Source organism: Equus asinus, chromosome 22 (assembly GCF_041296235.1).
Source record: "Equus asinus isolate D_3611 breed Donkey chromosome 22, EquAss-T2T_v2, whole genome shotgun sequence".
In the NCBI taxonomy this organism is placed as follows: Eukaryota; Metazoa; Chordata; class Mammalia; order Perissodactyla; family Equidae; genus Equus; species Equus asinus.
Window position 1 is genome coordinate 57,313,856 of NC_091811.1, and position 12,610 is coordinate 57,326,465.

At 33.5% G+C, this 12,610-nt stretch overlaps 1 pseudogene; it reads right to left on the reverse strand.

Annotated features, from left to right (window-relative positions):
• Positions 1–9,163: 9,163 nt before the first annotated feature.
• Positions 9,164–10,336, reverse strand: LOC123279881 (olfactory receptor 6C3-like; annotated as a pseudogene).
• Between the last annotated feature and the right edge of the window lie 2,274 nt (positions 10,337–12,610).

Sequence of the window (12,610 nt, forward strand, 5' to 3'; positions counted from 1 at the left end):
AAGTGATTCCTTGAAGTGATTCACAGGTTTTTCCTGAGGATTGTTATTTTCACTTTCATCTTCCTTTTTTATATTTGATTATTTTCTAATTACAAATCCACTGTACTTTTAGTTAGGGGGGGTTGTTTCAAAATCCCCGTGTTAGATTCTCTGCCTTCTTTGTGTGTATTTTTTTTATCTTCATTGTTAGAGTTTTCACAATATTGGTATCTACAAGTATTCTATACTTATAGAGACAGAGAGTTCAGAGGAAAATTTTAACCAGGTTCTTTTCTAAATCTAAAACCTCCAGCTTCTACCTATGTCAATCCATGCTTCTCCGTCTTTCCATATTCCAAAAGTTACTGAAATATTTCACCCAATATTGGCCCCATTAAATGGTCTCTTCAATTAATATATACCTTCCACCATTTACAATACTTTACTATGGATTTTCAGAAGAAGAGGAAATAGTCTGCAATGTATAATTTGTGATGTTTAACTAAAGGTTAAATTTAGTATTTAGAAGCGTTAGTTCCTAAATTACTATTTCTTCAGTCAATTCTCCTTCTATTTAAACTAGAAATCTAATAATGCAAGTTGTATATTTAAAGGTATGAGATGCAATTTATGTATGAGATGCAATTGATGAATATTTTCTCACTACTAGAACCACTCTAAGTGACCAGGTTGACATTTCTCCTGCATGAGTTAAATTGTAGAGGCTCTGTATAAGTAGACAAATTATAGAAGTAGAAATAATGTACTTCCTATTTTACAAAGATGTTCAAGGATATCAGTTCTTATTCACTGAAAGTGAATTTAAAGGCAAACAAACCATGTTGTAATAGTTACTGTTTTTAAAGATTAAATCTGTAAAACTTAGATATGCATATACTATCTTTGGCAATGAAGGGCCAAAGCAATAATTCCAAAGGCCTAAAAGTCATTTCTCTACTTTCTTTGTGTTTTACTACACAAATTATTTTTTAAAAATACTAAAATTGTAAAGTCCCTCAACTTTCAGTTTCTTATCCAATTTAAAAGCAATTAATTTCTTACTAGCACTCAATGAAAACACAAATCCTTGACACTTGATTAGATGTAAAAAAACATGTAGTTCAAAATGAGACTATATTTGCTAGGCAGAATCATAGGGAGTGTCATATGAAATTATCAATCTTAGTTTAATTTGTAATGAAAACATAACCAATCAGTTCTAAGTCTATATTTGCTCTAAGTAACCTCCACTAACACACTATTATCCAGGGAAAGTCATTTAACTCTGTGTCAGCATAAAATAAAATGATGTATTTAATCATTCAAATCTTATATTAGACACTATGAATCAGTGTTTTAGGATCTGAACATATAGTCTGAAGATGCATACAAAAACCATGGTATAAATTATGAGAAAAAATAAAACATAATAGGTAATGTCCTTACTATTTTTTTATAGCCAAACACTTGATCATTTGATTGAAATGCTGCGTCCCATTTTTAGTATTATAATTATTTTAATTAAGATAAAAATTACAGAGTGTAAAATATATCCTTTTTAAGGGCAGAGTTAAATGAATTTTGTCAAATTTATGTACCTGTATAACCACAAGGGGGGGTAACCTGATAATTAATAGTGCAGAATGATAGCTAAATAATCACATTATCAAATAACGAGATCAGAGATATGGTGCAAGACAATAAACAATCTACGATTGTATTTCTCTACATATTACTACAAGAAGAGAAGATTATATGCAGACTATTCTCTCATTATTTCTGTGATTTTCCAGGTAAGAACCTTGATTCAACAGTAAAATCACATGTATTTTACTTGAGTAACTTTAGATAAATACGGGCATTTTATTCTCAGGGGAAAAAGAATCCTCAGAGATAGAAAAGCCTAGGAAATGCACACTAGGCTTACACAGAAATATTTTAATTAGGTGGCCTTGGGAGACATTACTTGCGATGGCTAAGAATAATTTTTTTAAAAATCAAGGGACTCTATTTTAGTTCATAAATGTAGAAAAATGGGGGGAAAACTGCCATTCTTATAACAAGATTAAAAACTGATAAACTGCAAATTAATGACTTTTCCTAAACCATCAACAGTGCAGTAGGGATCCCTTTTCTCCACATTGTCACAAACACTTGTCTTTTTCTTTTTGATAGTAGCCGTCCTGACCCGTGTGAGGTGATACCTCATTGTGGTTTTGATTTACATTTCCTGAGAATTAGATTATGATTTTCAGCACCTTTTCATGTACCTATTGGCCATACGTATATCTTCTTTGGGAAAATGTCCATTTAAGCCCTTTGCCTCATAATGTATCTTTATTACCATTTAATATTCATGGGATCAGTACTGCTGGCTTCCCTTTTATTTCTGATTATTTCGTGTCTTCTGTCTCTTTGTCTCCTGGTCTTTTGTTTAGCTTGGCTTGAGGTTTATTAATATTAACGATTTCTTGCTTTTGCTTTTCTGGTTTTAATTGCTTCACTTTTGCTCTATTTTTACTATTTTTCTTCTGCTTGCTTTTTTCTTAAGCTGCTCTTCTTTCTATAGTTTCTTAGTATATATAGTTTGTCTGAAATTGATATTGCTACTCTTTTGATTAGTGTTGGCATAAGATATCTTTTTCTATCCCTTGGCTTTTAACCTAACTGCATATTTATATTTAAATTTTATTTATTGTGGATAACATATGCTGAATCTCTTTTTTTAATTTTCTCTGGTACTCTCTGCCTTTTAACTTATTTATTTAGATAATTCACAGTTAAAGTAATTATTGACATAGCTGAGCTAACATCTATCATGTTTGTAACTATTCTTTATTTATTGATTTATTTTTTGCATTATTTCTCTTTATTCTGTTTTTAACGGAAATTTTGTATGGTTCTCTTTTATCTCCCATTAGTGTATAAATTATGTCTTTAAAATTTTTTAATGATTGCTCTAGATTGGCAATATACGTTTTTATACTAATCTATATCCACCTTCAAATAACATGTATCTCTTCATGTGTGGGGAACCTTAACACAGAGTATTCTCAGTTCCTACACCCCATCCTTTATGACATGGTGTCATTCATTTCACATATTCATATCTAATAGCCAATACAGTGTTTTATTATGCATTTGACCAAACATTTCACTTTTGTGATTCAGATAGAAAAAAATATTTTATTTTATCTTCAGCTACTTCATCTTCAAGTTCTTCCTTTCTTCGTGTAGAATGGAGTTTCTGACCTATATAATTATCCCTTGTCTAATAACTTTTAAAACATTTCTTGCAAGCCAAGTCTGCTGATAATGAATTCATTCAGTTTGCGTTTGTCTGACAAAGCCTTTATTTTTCCTTCACTGTTGAAGGAATATTGAACTGGATGTAGGTTAGTGGTTTTTCTTTTTAAACACTTTAAATAAAATATTTCATTCCATTCCCCTCTCACTTGCACATTTTCTTTTTTTTTTTTTTAAAGATTGGCACCTGAGCTAACATCTGTTGCCAATCTTTCTTTTTTTCTTCTCCTTCTCCCCAAAGCCCCCTAGTACGTAGTTGTGTATTCTAGTTGTGAGTGCCTCTGATTGTGCTATGTGGGATGCCACCTCAGCGTGACTAGATGAGCAGTTCCATGTCCACAACCAGGATCCAAATGGACGAAACCCTGGGCCACGAAACTAAGTGGAGCTTGAGAACTTAACCACTCAGACATGGGGTTAGCCCTGCACACTTTCTGATTAAAAGTGTGTTGTAATTTTACCCTTGTTCCTCTCTGGATAAGCTGTATTTTCCCCCTTCTGGATTATTTCAAGATTTTCTTGGGGCTGGCCCTCTGGCCAAGTAGTTAGTTTGCGCGCTCTGCTGCAGCAACCCAGGGTTTCACCGGTTCTGATCCTGGGCGTGGACATGGCACCACTTGTCAGGCCACGATGAGGCGGCATCCCACGTGCCACAACTAGAAGGACCTGCAACTAAGATATAAAAAAAAAAAAAAGATTGGCAACAGTTGTCAGCTCAGGTGCCAATCTTTAAAAAAAAAAAGAGAGATTTTCTTTTGATTTTGCAGCATTTTGAATATGATATGAATAGTTATAATATTTTGTATGATGTTATATTATTTTGTATAAAATATCTGTAAAATATAATATATTTTGTATAATGTGATATTATACTGCATAGTTTTCTCTAATTTTCCTGTATCTGTTTTTAGTTTCTGTCGTTAATTTTGAAAGGTTCCACAGCCATTATTTTTTCAAATACTTCCTTTTCTCTTTTCTCTTTCTTCTCTTTGTGGTATTCCAGTTTGCATATGTTACAAGTTTTGGAATTAGTAAGTTCATAATCAAATGCTTTCAGAGTAGTGATATCTAAAGGAGAAATGTAAATTATTCATATCAATAAATTAAGTAAAACATTGTAATTCTCAATTTGCAGATGAGGGGATACTGCATAATGTGCTATACAACAACAGTTGTAACAACACTATAGTGATGTGTAAAGCTGAATTATTTTTGATTAAATTGTATTGGATGGCTGAATGTCATTAAATTAAAACTGGCATTGTTTAGGACAGTAGTAATAGTTACAATTTATTAAGCACTTGGAAGGTAACAGGCATGTTTGTAAGCACATGTTAATCCTTGTCTAAATAAATATTCACAACTACCTTCTGAGGAAATTACTCTTACTCTCCCTACTTTTCATATTAGGAAACTGACTCATTGAGAGTTTAGCTAATTTGACCAATTTCACACAAATGGACTTATGCTCCCGGAAATTAAATACAGTGAATAAGGGAGTAGATGAGCTGCTACTCAGACTTGAAGAAATTCAACTCAAGGAGGCCACCGTGAGGAGTAACAGCAAAAGAACTTCCCTAAATTAATAATGTAGTTGAGTATCATTGTGATCTTTCACTATCATCTATATGAAAACATCACAAGTTAAGAAAACATCAAAATTTGATGCCCATGGGTTCTAATCATAGGGGTCCATCTGGTACCTTAATGAGTAAAAGATAGGATTCTGCCCTAAATATGTGTATAGTGGAGATCCTGGAGGTACACCCAAAGAAGAAAAGAGAGGTTCAGTCTGTTGAATAAGGAGGTTAAGAGATGGCTAGTATTGTTAAGGGTTACGATGATTCCTACCTACGGTTCTGAAAAACAAGGGGTTCTACAAAATTCAGACAGAAATTTTTTCAAACAAGATGTCAGAGCAGAGCAATGATAATTTCAAATCACGAGATATTATTAGTTTAGATAGGAAGTAGGCATTTTGACACTTACATTTATATGTTGATTAATTTAACAAGTATTTTACCGAATGACGATGCTACAATAAATCCTTTAGTAGGCAATAATGAAGAAAATGTTTCCTTTTCTTGAAAAATGCTCATAGCCTATTAATAGAGATAGTCAAGAAGAATGAAATTCCAGGACACTGTGAAAATTTCTGTCATATTGATAAGCACACTGCTCCATTCCAAGAGGTTCACGTGATTCTATATGATTGTAAAATATAGCAAAACAGGTCCAATTATATAAATAGAGCAAAAAAGGAGGCTTGAGCTTGAGAACTTGAACACAGGAAACCTGAGGTCAGAAAGAGATGTAGAGCATGATGAACACTGAAGAGCTTTGACTATGAACACAAAGATTTACTGGGACTCAAATCAGCCTTATGGAGAATGACTAAGTAATGTCTATGAGTGAGATAATGAATTATCAACCGCATAGTCTATAGCTGTGGCCGAGGTTGGTGGTGTGGATAAGTCAGTGCTCAATCCAAAAATGACAGAGAGTCTTGCCCATAAGAGACTAAATTATCATGCGGATATATGTTACATCTGAGATTACCAATAGAAGAGTTGAGGGAGTCTTGAGTTTCTTTGGCTAAAGTGATTTTTTTGCATTGTGCAGGGGATTTAAGTTTATTTCCAAAGGAGTAATTGTCTTCTGAATGTTTAGTTTTCTGAGATATGTTATTTTAGAGAGAAATCCCTATAGGCTAAGGCTGCCATTTTCAATGGGTTCCTTTAGTGCTTTTGTGAGAGAATAAATTATCTAAATAGCATTTTATTCTGAAATTCTATGACTGACTTGTATATTTTTACTTTGCAAGGTTTCTCCCCTCCCTCTGGAATTAGTAAAACTTATTTTGGGGGCATAGTCCCAATTTGAATCACTGTTCTGATGTTTATTGGCCATATGTAAGTTATTTGTTTCCTATGAATTTCTGTCTCATTCTCTGAAAGGAGGAGGAAAACATCCTTACTTAAAGGGACTGTTAAAATCCTAAAGGGATAGGTAAAGCATTTAATATAGTTTAAAACATTTAATATTCACATGAGGAAGTAAGCCTTGGTTTTATTGCATTATTTTTCTTTGCATAATAAATTGAATCAAAATTCTCTCTTTCATGGAAAGCATAAAAAAGAAGTAACTGTTACTTGTTTTTTATTTATTTCCACATGACTCACCATACACTTCTCTCCCATTTAAGACTCTTTTGTTTGCAATCATGATTCTCTTTGCCCAAATATTCATTTAATTATATTTATTATTTTTACTAGGAATCCTTATTTGTTTACTGAAAATGTTGTGAGAAACTCCATCTTTTATATTGATATAGCACTTGGTATATGCTTTTATAAGAGATTAATTCTATTATGTAATATCTCCATTTTTTTCCCCACAGGATCTGACTTATTTATTTATTTACTTTTAAAGATTGGCACCTGGGCTGACATCTGTTGCCAATCTTTTTTTCCCTCTTCTTCTTCTCCCCAAAGCCCCCCAGTACGTAGTTGTATATTCTAGTTGTGAGTGCCTCTGGTTGTGCTATGTGAGATGCTGCCACAGCATGGCCTGAGGAGCGATGCCATGTCCACACCCAGGATCCAAATCAGTGAAACCCTGGACCACCAAAACAGAGGGCGCAAACTTAACCACTCGGCCACAGGGCCGAGCCCCCAAATGTCTACATTTTTATCTGTTGCCTGAAATCCTGTGGGGTGGGGATGGTATATTCTAAATGACTAGCTCATGCCTGTAACCTAGTAGCTTTAAAAAGTGTCGTTAGAAACAACATCTGAATGAATTATCACAATGATATAAGAATTAGGAAGAAATTATATCTGTAAGATCCTTGTTCTACTTCTAGGAAGCTTTTAATATCTATGTATAGTTATTGAGTGAAGAAAAAATACTGTATGCATAATCACTTATTTTATTATTTATAAGATATCTTTTTACAGTATTCAATATATATTATCGTTATGGGTTTTTCTTTTAGTTTTGTGCACGGGACCTAATTTGAGAAATAGACCTCAGTGTTTCCTGGTTGCAAAGTGATAAATACTTGAAATAGCTTGACATCTCCTAGAAATTTAGAGTGTGGTTATTGATATAACATCTTTCATATACATCTGAGATAATAATAGTTACGGACTGATACACAGGTCAAATGAGTAGAGAATCAATCCATGATTCACAATAGAGGTTGGGGCCAGAAGGAGCCCTCTGGGAGAGTTTCGGAGATCATAATAATCTTTTTCCCAGTAGCCCTTCTTTACTCAGGAAATAATGTGATTTTTTATAACACACAAGATAATGACAAAGAAAGAAAAGTGAAAACTAAGATGATAGCCAAAGAAAACAAGGTTTATCACATGCGTGAGACTTGAGGGTTAAAATGGAGCAACATTTTGCAATTATTGTGAAGTTGACCATAATTCTGCCAGGAGAAAAGGCAGGAAAACTGACTTTTTTTTTTTTTTTTTTTTTGTCAATGACAACACTATCAGGCCTATTGCTTGCTTAGAGACAAATTCATACGTTTATCAAATTTAATTTTTAATTATGTGTTATTTTTTCTCCCCACTAGATTATGAGTTATTTTAGGGCAAGAATCATCCTTTTTCATTAATATATACCCAACGTCTGTCATAAAATAAGTAAGTAAAGCCCTGAATGAGATAAATACACGTAAGAAAGTCTGTTAACAATTCTAATACTTAACATGAACGTCTATTCATAAATTATTACAAATGAAAGTCAGTGTGAAAAAGAAAGTAACCCTACTAGTGCGAATTTTGAGGTTAAAGCAGAATGATTTAAATCCCAGTTCCAAAACCTGCAATCTCTGTGAACTCGAACTCTCAACCTCAATTTCATTCTGTTCATTCACCTATAAATGAGGAATAACGTTCACTTTCTAAGAGATTTTGTACAATGAATATTGCATGTGACTCACCTAGTACAAGGCAGAGTGTGTGGAACATATCAGTAGATGCTATTTCTTTTTTCTTACCCGCCAAAACCCTAAAGGCAGCTCTAGGCCCTCAGATTAAAATTTAGTTCTCCAGAAAGTTGAACTCTCACCAGTTGATCATAGTTTCATGCATTTACTTGACATGTTTTACATTGTCTCCTCTCTGGTTTTTAATTTTTGGAGGTATTTAATCTACCTAAATAAAATACCTCTTACTAAAAGAGAATAACAATTGTAGGTACCTCATGAATTCGTTGACGGGATTAGATGAGCCAATACAAAGAAAACAATTAGAATAGGTCTCAAATAGAGTAATTGCTGAAAAAAATTATTTTATCTTCTACCCCTCCTCCTCTTCCATCTCATACCCCTTATTAGTATTACTAATAGCATAAAGAATTTGAATATATATATGAGTTTCTAATCTTTTATAACATTTAAGTAGATCTTTACATTTTACTCCCAATCCCCTGGTGATTGTGGTTATTTGATTTCATAGAAATCAAATAGAACTGAAATTTCCCAGTAACATTCATTTCTATTACCTGGTAAGAATCAAAAGTTCAGAAATTCACATCTATCCTGATACTTTTTCCATCAAACTAAATGCCCTGTGTCTGCTTAAAAACAAACCACTGCTACTCAAAATCATAATCTTTAACCCAGATTTTTTACTTCATACAAATACATTTGAATAAAATACCTGAATTTACAGAAAATTCTGAAGCAATAGTCAGCTTTATCAAATTTATTGAGTTCAATGTGGGGAAATTTTAGTATGGGAATGGAATAAAGAGGTAATTGTATAACTGTAGTGAAGGAAAGAGAGTTTGGGGAGAGTATATTCATACTCATACAGAAAGCATTGACAAAAACTTCATTCTTTTAACACTACTAATACTTTCATTTACTAGAGAAAAATACAATGTTTTGGATGGTGTCCATAGAGGCTTGCTTCACTTGCTGGTTCCGCAGTGTGTATATGAATGGATGCATCATAGGAGGAATGGAAGTATTCAGAATAGCTACTCCTTTGGCCAATGATGCCTTTTCTTTGGCTGAGGGGTTGGCGTACATGAATATGCAGCTCCCATAAGAGATGGAAATGACAATCATGTGAGAGGAGCAGGTAGAAAACGCCTTTTTTCTCTGACTGGCGGAAGGCAGTTTCAGAATTGTCCTAGTGATGAACATGTAGGATAGAATTATTAATGCTAGAGTCAAAAGCAAAATCACTATTAGGGCCAGCCAGTGGCGCAGCACATTCCACGTCCGCGGCCCAAGATTCGCCGGTTCAGATCCCTGGTGTGGGCCTATGCACCACTTGTCAAGCCAAGCTATGGCAGGCATCCCACATATAAAGTGGAGGAAGATGGGCACAGATGTTAGCTTGGGGCCATTCACCCTCAGCAAAAAAGAGGAGGATTGGCAGCAGATGTTATCTCAGGGCTAATCTTCCTCAAAAAAAAAAAAAGGAAAATCACTATTGCAGAGTAAAAACCAATCACTTCTAGGAACCATGTGTCTGAGCAGAATAATTGCAAGAGGGGAAAATAGTCACAAAGTGATCGATGACATTGGAGCCACAGTAATCTAATGGAGGAAAGAATAACTGGTAGAAGACATTTAAGAATCCTACCAGCCAAGCACAAAAGATAAGCAATGTGCAGACTCCTGTTCATGATGGTTGTATAATGCACGGGTTTGGAGATGGCTACATAGCGATCATAGGATATGGCAGTTAGAAGATTTCAATTATACTGAGGAAAATGAAGAAAACAACTGAGCTTTACCATGATTGTATGAAATAGTTTTGTCCCTGGTGATAATTGTGCTCAGAAATCTGGGAATACAGACAGTTGTAAAGGATATTTCTAATAGAGAGAAATTCCTGAGGAAGAAATACATAGGGGTCTGTAGATGGGAGTCCACCAAGGTGAGAGTGATGATGGTCAGATTTCCAGTGACACTTAACATGTATGTGATAATTAAAAAGAGAAAAACCACAATCTGAAGCTCAGGGTCATCTGACAGCCCTAGAAGAATGAATTCTGTGGGTACTGTGCGGTTTTTCATTGCCAATGAACAGAAAAATGCATGTTGAACAGAAAATTCTTTTCCTCCCTTTTTCCTCCCTTTAGAACAGAAAATGTATGTTGCCTCTATCGAATATAGAAAAGTTAAAACAAGATTCAGGCTAAGGTATAAAATTTTTAAGATATACGTGATGATGAATAATCTATGAAAATAAAAATCACACATTCCCTTCAAAAACTCTGCAATTTCTATTCGACCTTACATTCAAGTAATGAATATTATCTGAAGTTAAATATTGATCTCTTTTCTTTGAAAATACACTATCACAGGCCATGGATAAAAAACCTTGTGCTAATATTTAAACAGAAACTATGTCTTCTAATGTTTCTTTAAAATTAAGCGTACAATTATTCTTTAAAATATTAGCTCCTTTTATAAAAAATATGAAAATATTCTAATTGATTTTTTTTCTTTCCTCAATATTATAAAAACTGGTCTGGATCGTGGATAATGTAAATACAGAGTTTGAAAGCTCATAGAGGTTATTGAGGCCTCCCTCCATATTTTATATTTTGAGGCCCACAGAGTTTAGGAAACTTTCACAAAGTTAAACAACTAGGCAACATGGTAATCATCTCACTTTAGAGCAAGCATGTTGATCCATGGGAATGTTTTGCTGGCATTCTCTCCTAAATTAAATTACTATCTTAAGAGTTTAGTTGATGTTATCACTCACTCACATCATTTTTTCTTTTTCTGATAACAAAGAAGGATAAGAAAGGTAAACTGCCGTTACTAAAATGAATAATTGCTTAAAAACAGTTTAATTTACACCATGCACAATTCATTTTTTTTTACAATATTGCTATAGCAAAGGAATAAGTAGACAGTCAAAATAACACTTACTGGGAAGCAGATATTCTTTCCAATAGAGAAGATCTTTTCTATAATCCTATTTCTGTAACAGAATACTATTTAAACATAGAAAAAAGTAAATGAACAATACAAGACTTATTTCTGTGCTCCTGCTGTGGGCCTCCATTAATAGTCTTGTTGGTAGTAAACAATTATTTAGATTTTAATATTGAAAAATTCACACATATGCAAATAATATTCTTAAACACTTAAAGAATAGGGAATAATATATATTATATTGAAGAACAGCAATTTTACTGACTTTTTGGTTCTTCTTGATGATTTAGAGTCAGATTTTATTGTCTCATTTGCTTAAATATCTACAGAATTTCAGGACTGCTAAATTGAGTTAGCAGTTTATTTGGTTTCTTTGTACTCTCAAAACAGACATGATGATTTAACATTTCCCTAGCTCACAAAGGTTATAGTTCTCTTTGTTGTTAGACTAGTAACGTCAGACCCACAATATCCTTCATTCCTGATATTGTAAAAATTTTGGAACATTTTGTTATAAACTCATTCTTGCTTTTCTTCTCCCACCTAAGCTCCATATACAAATTCAGTTACACCTGAATGGACTAGTAAAGTACTCCTCAATTTGCCACTTTTCATATGGTACAAAATATTTTTTTATTGAAACACTTTCTTTGTATTTATGCAAATATTTTAAATGAATATTTTGTAATTCTATGATTATACATCTATGAAATCTAAGTAATATTTTCCTTAGGCTTCAGAGACTGTTATATTTTCCTGGAAATGCTGCTTTGGAAAATAGAAAGTAAGGAATGTTCTTCTCTATGTATGTCATGCAAATGGAACTGGACTTGTTTTATCTGTGTCTTTCTTGTTGGCTCAGGGGGATTCACTAAGTAAACAGAGTGTCAAGGAGAGGCATCATTGAAGGATGCAGCTGGATCATTGCTGCTGGTCTTTTTATAAATATTGATAAGAAAGTACAAAAAAGCAAAACTATTGAGGTGAATGAGGCAAATGTATAGGCAACACATGATACTGAATGTGTGAAAGTTTGACTTGGAATTTGACTTTCCTATGTTTGCACAAGGAGTCCACATTTTTCTCCCAGTAATTCTGGTCTTTATCCTCAGGAGAACTAGTGTGCTTATCTCCTCTGAATTTTGACAACTTAGAGAAGAGTTCTTTACAAAACCATAAAGAAATGGTAGAAAATAATGCTTTGGATTTCTAGGATGACTTCATTGTCTTCCAAAATGGACAACATATTAAAGACAGATAAGGAGTTCTGTCGCTGTATCGGCCCTGTGAGTTTAGGGAAAACTTTCCCACTGCCCATGACTAATATCATAGCAATGTTTGCTAAATGTTGCATTTATTGCCTTTTGACTACTTCCTTTCACAATATAGCTTACTTTCATT